We start from the raw sequence: 11,721 nt of genomic DNA, 5'->3' as shown, positions 1-11,721 counted from the left end.
TTAAGTAGAGACGGGGTTTCACTATGTTGGCAAGGCTGATCTTGAACTCCTGACCTTGTGATCCTCCCACCTCGGCCTCCCAAAGTGCTGGGATTACAGGCGTGAGCCACCACACCTGGCCTGATAGTTTTCAATATTTTGCTCTCACAAGAAATACTGAAACAAATCACCTTTTAAATCTATTGTTTTGCACGTATGTATATATAGCTGTTGGATAAAGTCCTACGAATACCATTGCTGAGTGAAATAATATCACTTGTAATTTTGCTAAATATTTCTAAGTTTGCTATTTATTTTGTTAACTACTTGTAATTTTGCTAAATCTTTCATGCTAAACATTTGGTAGACATTGTTAAATTGTCGTATGAGGTTTAATTTTTTTTTTCATGACGAATCAGATACGAACAATCAGAGTTTGCAAGTCCCGGTTACACAGAGACATTAATCACGGATCATGCAAACTCCAGTTATTATGTTCTACCTGTCCTCCAAAACGAGGAACAGGCAAGGATTATCCCACTAATTTAATAGGATTAAATTATTAATCCGGGTTTATAAAAAGTTTTTAGAGTGAAAAAGTGCGATTTTGTTTTAGAGACACATATTCGAGGACATGATTACTGTTTGGTTTAAATTTCAAAAAGTGACAAGAGATCGCAGAAGTGGATCATTTGTCATTGTTAGGGTTACAGTGTCTTTCCTGATAGGGCTGGTTGGCGGCTCGGTTTCTTGTTCTTTCTTGTCGTTAAAGAGTTTTGTTCTCAGAAAGGAAATAATCTGTGCTCTTTGATGTGGTTCAGAGAAAAGAGACCAATACCACATGTTAAAACTCTTTGTGGCAGATCATCCACGAGTAGCTCTTTAAGAGAAGCAGCTCACAGAGCTCTGGCTCAAACAGGAGAAGTTTTAGAGACCATGGAGAATGTCTGACTCCTCAAGAAAACACGAAAGCTAAGAATGGAAAATGCAAAACACAATTATTATTCCTCTGATGAGAATAACTTTCCAGCTCAAATGAATATTTATTTGTTTGTGTGTGTGTGTGAGACAGGGTCTCGCTCTGTCACCCAGGCTGGAGAGCAGTGGCACGATCTCGGCTCATTGCAACCTCCACCTCCCAGGCTCAAGCAATTCTCATGCCCCAGCCTCCTGAGTAGCTGGGATTACAGGTGCGTGTCTCCACACTGAGCTAATTTTTGTATTTTAGTATAGACAGAGTTTCACCATGTTGGCCAGGCTGGTCTCAAACTCCTGGCCTCAAGTCACCTGCCTGTCTTGGCCTCCCAAAGTGCTGGGATTACAAGCATGAGCCATCTCCCCCGGCCTCAAGTGAATCTTAACTTTGAGGCTATGCAAGAAGCTGAAGACAGTAAATCAAGCACTAAATTAGAAACACACTCTTTAGATGGGCATAGTTGCTCATGCCTGTAATCCCAACACTTTGGGAGGCCAAGGCTGGAAGATCACTTGAGCCCAGTTCGAGATCAGCCTGGGTGACACAGTAGAGTGTAAAGACCCCATCTCTACAAAATAAATAAATAAATAAAAAGTTTTTAAAAATTAGCTGGATGTGGTGGCTCATTCCTATAGTCTCAGCTACTTGGGAGGATTGCTTGAGCCCAGAAGTTTGAGGCTGCAGTGAGTTATGATCACACCACAGCACTCCAGCCTGGGTGACACAGGTGACACAGCCAGACCTTGTCTCTGAAAAAATAAATAAATAAATAAATAAATAAATAAATAAATAAAAAGAAACATACTCTTGTACAAAAAAGTATTTTGCTTTAGGAGCAAAAATAGACACCTTTTGGACGTTTCCACATTTTTATACGATTGAAGATTCCACTCTATAACATGTATCTCTTCTGCTTCCTTCTTGAATTCTCCTTTCTCCTCCTCCTCTGAGAGAGAGACAACAGACAAACACAAAGACAGATACATGGAGATACAGAGGGAACCAACAGATCTTCTGGCATGACATGTTTTTAAAATAGCTGTCAGGATGTGCTGAGAGAAATGGACCTACATAAAATAGATCATTTTTATGTCAAGTGAGTGTTATGATATTTTTTTCCTTCCTTCCTTCCTTCCTTCCTTCCTTCCTTCCTTCCTTCCTTCCTTCCTTCCTTCCTCCCTTCCTCCCTCCCTCCCTCCCTCCCTTCCTCCCTTCCTTCTTTCTTTTTCTTTCTAGACAGAGTTTCACTCTTTCACCCAGGCTGGAGTGAACTGGCATGATCTCGGCTCACTGCAACCTCTGCTACCCGAGTTTAAGCAGGTAGCAGAGGTTGCCTCCTGAGTGGCCTCAGCCTCAGCCTCCTGAGTATCTGGGATTACAGGCGTGAGCCACCACGCCTGGCAAATTTTGGTATTTTTAGTAGAGCTGGGGTTTCACCACATTGGCCAGGCTGGTCTCGAACTCCTGACCTCAGGTGATCCACCCGCCTCCTCGGCCTCCCAAAGTGCTAGGATTGTAGGCATGAGGCACCATGCCCGGCCAGATATTCATATATATATATATATTTTTTGTTTGTTTATTTGTTTTGTTTTTTTGTGGGGTTTTTTTTTGTGTGTTTTTGTGTTTTTTTTTTTTTTTGGAGATAAAGTCTTGCTCTGTTGCCCAGGCTGCTGGAGTGCAGTGGTGCGATCTTGGCTCACTGCAACCTCCACTTCCCGGGTTCAAGCAATTCTCCTGCCTCAGCCTCCAGGGAGCTAGAATTACAGGCCTGTGCCACCCTACCAGGCTAATTTTTGTATTTTTAGTAGAGGCGGTGTTTCACCATGTTGGCCAGCCTGGTCTTGAACTCCTGACCTCAAGTGATCCACCTGCCTCGGCCTCCCAAAGTGTTAGGATTATAGGCGTGAGCCACCGTGCCCGGCCTCCTATATTTCTTGAAGAAATTCGAGCATCGGCCTTTGAATTGTATCAGTTGAAATTCTGATATAAAGCAATAGAAATTGACTCATGAATATAAGCCAAAAAAGGTTATTTCAATGACACTGAGAAGCTCACAAAATTAAAAGTAGGAACCAGGACAGGTCTGGGAACCACAGTGGCAGAGGCTTGTAAGAAACTTCTGTTGGGGATCTTGCTAACCAATGATTTATTCAAATTCCCAGGAAAAGTAATCTGATTGCATTAGCTTCACCACGTGCCACCTCTTGTGATCAGGGGCTGAGTCTGACATCAGCAAGGGGAAACGGAAGTTGAGAAATATGATGGCCAGACTGCAACAGCTGCCCCGCAAATCACTCAGTAATTTATAACCATGCATTTTGGATCTGAGTAAATAGAAGTGCTATATTGAGATGCTAATCACAGCTATGACTTTGCTCTTCATGAAAATGGGTAGAGGCTGGGTGCAATAGTTCATGCCTGTAATCCCAGCACTTTGGGAGGCCAAGGTGGGGGGATTGCATGAGGTCAAGAGTTCAAAACCAACCTGGCCAACCTGGCGAAAGCCCGTCTATAATAAGAATACAAAAAAATTAGCCAGGCCTGGTTGCACACGCCTATAACCCCAGCTACTAGGGAGGCTGACTCATGAGAATCACGAATCCAGGAGGTAGAGGTTGCAGTGAGCCAAGATCGCGCCTCTGCACTCCAGCCTGGATGACAGATTGAGACTCTGTCTCAACAAAAGAAAATGGGCCTGGTGCAGTGGCTCATGCCTGTAATCCCTGCACTTTGGGAGGCTGAAGTGGGTAGATCACCAGGTCAGGAGATTGAGACCATCCTGGGTAACATGGTGAAACCCCGTTTCTACTAAAAATACAAAAAAAGTAGCCGGGCATGGTGGCACACACCTGTAATCCCAACTACTTGGGAGGCTGAGGCAGGAGAATCACTTGAACCTGGGAGGCAGAGGTTGCAGTGAGCCAAGATTGCGCTACTACCCTCCAGCCTGGGCAACAGAGCAAGACTTCATCTCAAAAAAAAAAAAAAAAGAAAGAAAGAATGAAAGAAAAATAAAATGGGTAGAAATCTTGATTAGGATTAGACCTGGACAAAGATATTTTCTTTTTTTTTTTTTTTTTTTTTGAGACGGAGTCTCGCTCTGTCGCCCAGGCTGGAGTGCAGTGGCCAGATCTCAGCTCACTGCAAGCTCCGCCTCCCGGGTTCTCACCATTCTCCTGCCTCAGCCTCCCGAGTAGCTGGGACCACAGGCGCCGCCACCTCGCCCGGCTAATTTTTTGTGTTTTTAGTAGAGACGGGGTTTCGCCGTGTTAGCCAGGATGGTCTCGATCTCCTGACCTTGTGATCCGCCCGTCTCGGCCTCCCAAAGTGCTGGGATTACAGGCTTGAGCCACCGCGCCCGGCCTGGACAAAGATATTTTCAAAAGCCCCTTGTGAAACTGAAAAGTTATGAACATGTTTCAGTCTTCAGACAGTGTCTATCTTTTTTTAAGCAAGTGTTCAAAAAGTAGTGTGCCAATCTTTGTACACCTGTGTTCACAGTAGTGCTACTCACAACAACCAAAGGATAGAGACAACTCAAGTGCCCCTTGTTTCTTCCATTCATGAATGAATAAACAAAATGTAGTGCGTACATACAATGGAACATTCAGCCTTAGAAAGGAAGGAAATTCCGACACATGCTCCAACACTGATGAACCTGGAAGACATGACACTAAGTGAAATAAGCCAGACACAGAAAGATAAAGAGTGCACAATTCCACTTGTATGCGTTATCTATGATAAAATAGTCAAATTCATGGAATCAAAGAGTGGAGTGGTGGTTGCCAGGGACTTGAGTAGGAGACAGTGGGGAGTTATCGTTTGATGGGTACAGAGTTTCTCAGTTGTTTTTTGTTTTTGTTTTTGTTTTGGAGATGGAGTCTTGCTCTGTTGCCCAGGCTGGAGTTCAGTAGCGTGATCTCAGCTCACTGCAACCTCCGCCTCCCAGGTTCAAGCGATTCTTGTGCCTCAGCCTCCCGAGTAGCTGGGATTACAAGCGTGCACCACCACGCCCAGCTAATTTTTGCACTTTTAGTAGAGACAAGGGTTTCGCCATGTTGGCCAGGCTGGTCTCAAACTCCTCACCTCAGATGATCTGCCCACCTCGGCCTCTTAAAGCGCTGGGATTATAGGTGTGAGCCACCAGGCCTGGCCACAATTTTTTTTTTTTTTTTTGAGACGGAGTCTTGCTCTGTCACCCAGGCTGGAGTGCAGTGGCCGGATCTCAGCTCACAGCAAGCTCCTCCTCTCGGGTTCACGCCATTCTCCTGCCTCAGCCTCCCGAGTAGCTGGGACTACAGGCACCCGCCACTTCGCCTGGCTAGTTTTTTGTATTTTTTAGTAGAGACGGGGTTTCACCGTATTAGCCAGGATGGTCTCGATCTCCTGACCTCATGATCCGCCCGTCTCGGCCTCCCAAAGTGCTGGGATTACAGGCTTGAGCCACCGCGCCCGGCCAATTTTTTTTTTTTTAAGGCAGTGGGCAATACTAGAGATGCCTGCAGCACAACTAAGGAGGGTGAAAAAGGAGGTGGGAGGACTATTTTCAGACAGCCTTCCTAAACCATGGATTTCTGCAATGGATTGGCTTGGCTGATCCCAAGTCTCATAGTCCGTCATTCTTTAATCTATAGAATAAAAACTCCATGAGTTCTAAAGGAACATTTCAAAGCCAGGAAAAGAATTTTTTTTTTTTTTATGTAGGTTACAAGTCTAGCTGGTAATCTGAAGCCCTCCTGCATTGACACAGGCTTTCCTCGCTGAGTTGCTCTGCAGAGCCCAGGAAAATAATAAAACCTTTATGACCAAGAGTACTATTTCATTTCCTTTCTAAACGAAACCCATGAAAGGCCACCCATGCTGCCTGGTGTGGATGCAAGGGAAACTTAACTGTAAACTGAAGCAACTATGTTTCTTCTGCCTCTATGTTGAAAAAGCAAACAACAAAAGAATAAAACAAAAGCAAATGTAATTTAAATATATAGCAACTGCTGGTTTTCATCTTAATAATTTACGATTGATGAAGCTGGGGGGTTATCTATTGGTTTTTCATGTGGTTAGTTTCAAAATATAACTTATTATCCTCTCCAGACCGTAGCTTTCTGGCTTGTTCAATTTACTTCCCCCGGTTCTTTCGCCTCTCTTCTGCACAAATGCCCTCCCAGCCCTCAAAGGCCCTCCCTGCTTCTGAAACTATCCCCCACAACCATCGAGATTCTAGAAAGACTTCCATAGAAAATCTTTTCTAGGCTGGGCACAGTGGCTCCCGCCTGTAATTCCAGCACTTTAGGAGGCCAAGGCAGGCAGATCACTTGAGCCCAGGAGTTTGAAACCAGCCTGGGCAACATGGCAAAACCCTGTCTCTTCAAAAAATCCAAAAATATTAGCCAGTCATGGTGGTGCTCACCTGTGGTCCTAGCTTCCTGGGAGGCTGAGGCAGGAGTATTACGTGAGCCCAGGAGGTCGAGGCTGCAGTGACCTCCAGTGATTGTGCCACTGCACTCTAGCCTGGGTGACAGAGTGAGACCCTGTCTCAAAACAGAAACAAAAACAAAAAACACGAAAATCTTTTCTAGAAAGTCTTCTTGGACCTCTTCAGATCTCTTCCTCCAGTGAATTCTGTGACACTAATTACCTTTTTTCTCCCATGATATATAGGGCTTTGGGCTATGAAAGTATAATTTTCAAAAAGATAAAAGCCTGACCCTCATACAAACGTAGAATGGACACATGTCAATTATGTATGTAACTAATTCACAAGGGTGCCAGGAGGATGTAAAACTAGTTCAAAGGAGAATTCAAAGAACAGAGATCTATGTAGTCAGACAGGAAAGGCAGCCAAAAATAAGTTTTCTTTTTTTTTTTTTTTTTTTTTTGAGACAGAGTCTTGCTCTGTCGTCCAGGCTGGAGTGCAGTGGTGCAATCTCAGCTCACCGCAACATCCACTTCCTGGGTTCAAGCAATTCTCCTGCCTCAGCCTCCTGAGTAGCTGGGACGACAGGTGTGTGGCACCACACCCAGCTAATTTTTGTATTTTTAGTAGAGATGGGGTTTCACTATATTGGCCAGGCTAGTCGCAAACTCCTGGGCTCAGGTGATCCGCCTGCCTCAGCCTGTAAAAGTGCTGGGATTACAGGCGTGAGCCACCACGCCAAGCCAAGAATACATTTTCTAAATCACAGGCAAAATTGGTTAATGTCCTAACGGGCAATACAACGGTAACCTTCTGAGTTACCTTGGATACTCTTGGAAATCTACTAGTTAACATGTAACTTGAGAGAATCTGAGCTTCGTCATTAGTAAATAGGAAGAAAACAAAAGTCTATCTCCCAGTATTAAATAATCCTTGGATGGACTCTAGGCTAGCTATGCTCCAGTATGATATTGAAATCTCCCAGTATTAAATAATCCTTGGATGGACTCTGGGCTAGCTATGCCCCAGTATGATATTGAAAGACATGCAGGAGTCCTTTCAAGTTTTTCGATAATTTTTCTTCACTGGGTCAATCACCCCATTTCGTAAGAGGAAATACAAGTCTGGAGAGATTAGTTTACTTGTCTGAGATCACACAATTGGTAGGAGCTGAGCTAGAACATGAAACTAAATCAATGTGGCTATAGCTTATACTTCTCCAAATGCATACCAAAGGGTTAAAGATCCACAGCCAGTGGAGTTAGCAGAGAACACGTCTCACTTGTGTGTGCATGTGGGAATCCAGGGGATATGATTTTTTTTTTTTTAACCAGGGGATAAAAATTGCTTTTTTTTTTTTTTTTTTTTTTGAGACGGAGTCTCGCTCTGCCGCCCAGGCTGGAGTGCAGTGGCCAGATATCAGCTCACTGCAAGCTCCGCCTCCCGGGTTCACGCCATTCTCCTGCCTCAGCCTCCCGAGTAGTTGGGACTACAGGCGCCCGCCACCTCGCCCGGCTAGTTTTTTGTATTTTTTAGTAGAGACGGGGTTTCACCGTGTTAGCCAGGATGGTCTCGATCTCCTGACCTCGTGATCCGCCCGTCTCGGCCTCCCAAAGTGCTGGGATTACAGGCTTGAGCCACCGCGCCCGGCCGCTTTTTTTTTTTTTTTTTTTTGAGACAGGGTCTTTCTCTGTCACCCAGGCTGGAGTACAGTGGTGTAATCATGGCTTGCTGCAGCCTAGACTTCTGGGGCTCAAGCAATCCTCCCATCTCAGCCTCCTGAGTAGCTGGTACTACAGGCATGCACCACCATGCCCAGATAATTTTTTTATTTCTTGTGGAGATGGGGTCTCAATATGTTGCCCAGGCTTGTCCCAAACTCTTGGGCTCCAGCTATCCTCCCACCTCAACCTCCAAAAAGCTGGGATTACAGGTGTAAGCCACCATGCCTGGCTGACAAATCCTTATTGATTGTTGTGAAAGTCCAGTGGCCTAGCTAGACGACCTTTTAGTACCACTGGTGAGAAACAAACAACAGCGAAGAAGCATATAACTAGTTGATCTTAGGTGTCATTTAGCAAAAGAGTTAAATGACTGTATGTTTTATTTTATTGGCTAGATTATAATTTTGAGGCCAGGTGTTTGAGACCAGGTAGTCACAGACTTACCCAGTATGTATTTGTTGAGTACTATCTGTGGCAGATTACATTTTCTCTTTTTTTTTTTCTGAGACGGAGTTTCACTCTTTTTGTCCAGGCTGGAGTGCAATGGCACAATCTTGGCTCAGCGCAACCTCTGCCGCCTAGGTTCAAGCGATTCTCCTGCCTCAGCCCCCCAAGTAGCTGGGATTACAGGAATGCGCCACCACGCCCAGCTAATTTTGTAGTTTTAGTAGAGACGTGATTTCCCCATATTGGTCAGGCTGGTCTCAAACTCCCGACCTCAGGTGATCCTCCCACCTTGGCCTCCCAAAGTGCTGGGATTACAGATGTGAGCCACCTCACCTGGCAGATCACATTTTTTTTTTTTTTTTTTGAGACGGAATCTGGCTCTGTCGCCTGGGCTGGAGTGCAGTGGCGCCGTCTCAGCTCACTGCAAGCTCCGCCTCCCAGGTTCACGCCATTCTCCTGCCTCAGCCTCCCGAGTAGCTGGGACTACAGGGGCCCACCACCACGCCCGGCTAATTTTCTGGTTTTTTTTTTTTAGTAGAGATGGAGTTTCACTGTGTTAGCCAGGACGATCTCGATCTCCTGACCTCGTGATCCGCCCACCTCGGCCTCTCAAAGTGCTGGGATTACAGGCATGAGCCACCGCGCCCAGCCCAGATTACATATTTTAAAGGTAGCCACACCTATATATTTATCCCACCTCACATGCCCTTCCTACAATGGGAATGACACCCTTTCCAGGGAAAGGAAACCCAGATTCCCCCACTGCTTGTATCTGAGCAGTGGCTGCTCTAAGGGAACACAGCAGAAGTGATGCAGTGATGCTCCCTGATTTCTGAGGCGAGGTAGTAATAATGAGGCAGGAGAATCGGGTCTGGAGGAAGGGAACCTATGGCAGATTCTCGCTGACTTCCTAGAACTAAATCAAAAGGAAAACCCCAACTTTCCACACCTAAGTAATGAAAGGACAGGCTACTCCCTTTGCAAACCCTGCCCCCTTTTTTTCTGTGTGGCAGATGGAAAATCAAAAGTATCTCTCCTTTCTGCAACCAATCAGACTGACTGTGGGCCACTACTTCATTTACATAGGGTGTAACCAAGGAACCAATGGAAAACCTCTAGAGGGTATTTAAACCCCAGAGAATTCTATAAAGGAGCTCTTGAGCCGCCTCCCGTATTGTGGAGTGTACTTTTGTTTTCAATTGCTTTTGTCACTTCATTGTTTCCTTGATTTGTTTTTGTGTTTTGTCCAATTCTTTGTTCAAAATGCCAAGAACCTGGACACCCTGGACCAGTAATAAAACAGTTACAGTGTCACCTGGTTCTCTATCTTTTCCCTTCTCAAGATGCTTGCCCTTTGAACCAAACTACCACATTGTGAGGAAGCCCAGGCTACTTGGAGAGACTCTGTGTGGATGCTCTGACCAACGTCCCAGGGCCCCCAGCCAGCAGCTCCATGTAGTGAACCCCAGACATGGGAGTGAACAGGGCTTCAGATGATTTCAGCCCACACTCTTCAAGTCTTCCCACGGAGGCCCAGACATCGTGGAGCAGAGGTCAGTTACCCCTGCTGTACCCTCTCTGAATTCCTAACCCACAAAAACCAAGAGAGATAATAAATGACTTTTGTTTTGTTTTAAGCTACAATGTTTTGGAGTCACTTCTTACGCAGTAATAGATAATTAATATACCAACTATGTTCTTGGCAAGTTCGCATTGCTGATTTAACTTTTCATCCACAGTTCAAATGTAAGCGTCAAGAGGTTTTTTATTTCCAACTTTGCCAAGCCACGAATTTGACCCTTGCCAGGAGCAGGGGCTCACGTCTGGTAATCCCAGAACTTTGGCAGGCTGAGGCATGAGGATAGCTTGAGCTCAGGAGTTCAAGACCAACCTGGGCAACATAGCAAGTCCCCTACCTACAAAAAAAAAAAAAAAAATTAGCCTGGCCTGGTGGCATATGCCTATAATCCCAGCTACTTGGGAGGCTGAGGTGGGTGGTTTGTTTAAGCCAGGAAGCTGTGTTCATGCCACTGCACTCCAGCCTCAGTGACAAAGAGAGACCTTGTCCAAACAACAACAACAAACTCTGCTAAATGACATTTCAGCAACTGTTCAAGCCAACGCATAATGATATTTTATAGGGAACTGCTTTGCTAGAGGGGAGATGTGCACACTTGTAGCATTATGAAGGTCTCCAGAGGTATCCCTTTAAGCTCTCAATGGCCAACTGTGCTTCTTTATATTTTTCCCAAGGCTTTTGAGCTCAGAAGTTCCCAGCCTGTGACGTATGACAGTTTCCCAAGTCTTCTGCCAAAGAATCTCAGTTCAGGAGAAAAATAAACTCAAGAGTCCTCTGATTAAACCAGTCTTTTTCTTTTTCTTTTTTTCTTTTTTTGAGACGGTGTCTCCCTCTGTGGTCCAGGCTGGAGTGCAGTGGCACGATCTCGGCTCACTGCAAGCTCCGCCTCCTGGGTTCACGCCATTCTCCTGCCTCAGCCTCCCAAGTAGCTGGGACTACTGGCACCTGCCACCTGCCACCATGCCCAGCTAATTTTTTTGTATTTTTAGTAGAGACGGGGTTTCACCGTGTTAGCCAGGATGGTCTTGATCTCCTGACCTCGTGATCTGCCCGCCTTGGCCTCCCAAAGTGCTGGGACTACAGGTGTGAGCCACTGCGCCCGGCCTTAAATCAGTCTTTATTGCAGTCTGACTCGGAGTTTTTGGCCTTAGTGGCAAAGAAGGTGATTAAGTAGTTTTCCCAGGAATAGGCCTAATTCAGCTCAAGTGGACTTTCAGGAATATTCTGTTTAAGAGCATGAGCACATAATACTACAAAGAGCTGCTTTTTTTTTTTTTTTTTTTTTTGAGATGGGCATCTCACTATGTTGCCCAGGCTGGCCTCAAACTCCTGGGCTCCAGAGATTTTCCGAGTAGCTGGGAGTACAGGCATGCACCACTGCACATGGCCCTAATCCCATTTTACTTATCCATGTGTTTATTTACTGTCTCCCCCACTAGGATGTTGTATTAGTCTGTTTTCAAGCTGCTGATAAAGCCATACCTGAGACTGGGCAATTTACAAAACAAAGAGGTTTAATGGACTTACAGTTCCACGTGGCTGGGGAATCATGGCGGAAGGCAAGGAGGAGCAAGTCACGCCTTACGGATGACAGCAGGAAAAG

At 45.4% G+C, this 11,721-nt stretch overlaps 1 non-coding gene across 1 annotated transcript; it reads right to left on the bottom strand.

The window, feature by feature from the left end:
- Positions 1-393: 393 nt before the first annotated feature.
- Positions 394-526, bottom strand: LOC114673885 (U8 small nucleolar RNA). The gene has a single exon (XR_003724737.2). It is a non-coding gene; the product is annotated as a U8 small nucleolar RNA (small nucleolar RNA).
- Positions 527-11,721: the final 11,195 nt, after the last annotated feature.

This window comes from Macaca mulatta, chromosome 18 (assembly GCF_049350105.2).
Source record: "Macaca mulatta isolate MMU2019108-1 chromosome 18, T2T-MMU8v2.0, whole genome shotgun sequence".
Lineage (NCBI taxonomy): Eukaryota > Metazoa > Chordata > Mammalia > Primates > Cercopithecidae > Macaca > Macaca mulatta.
Note: the sequence above shows the minus strand (reverse complement) of the source record. Positions and strands in the feature narration are given on the sequence as shown.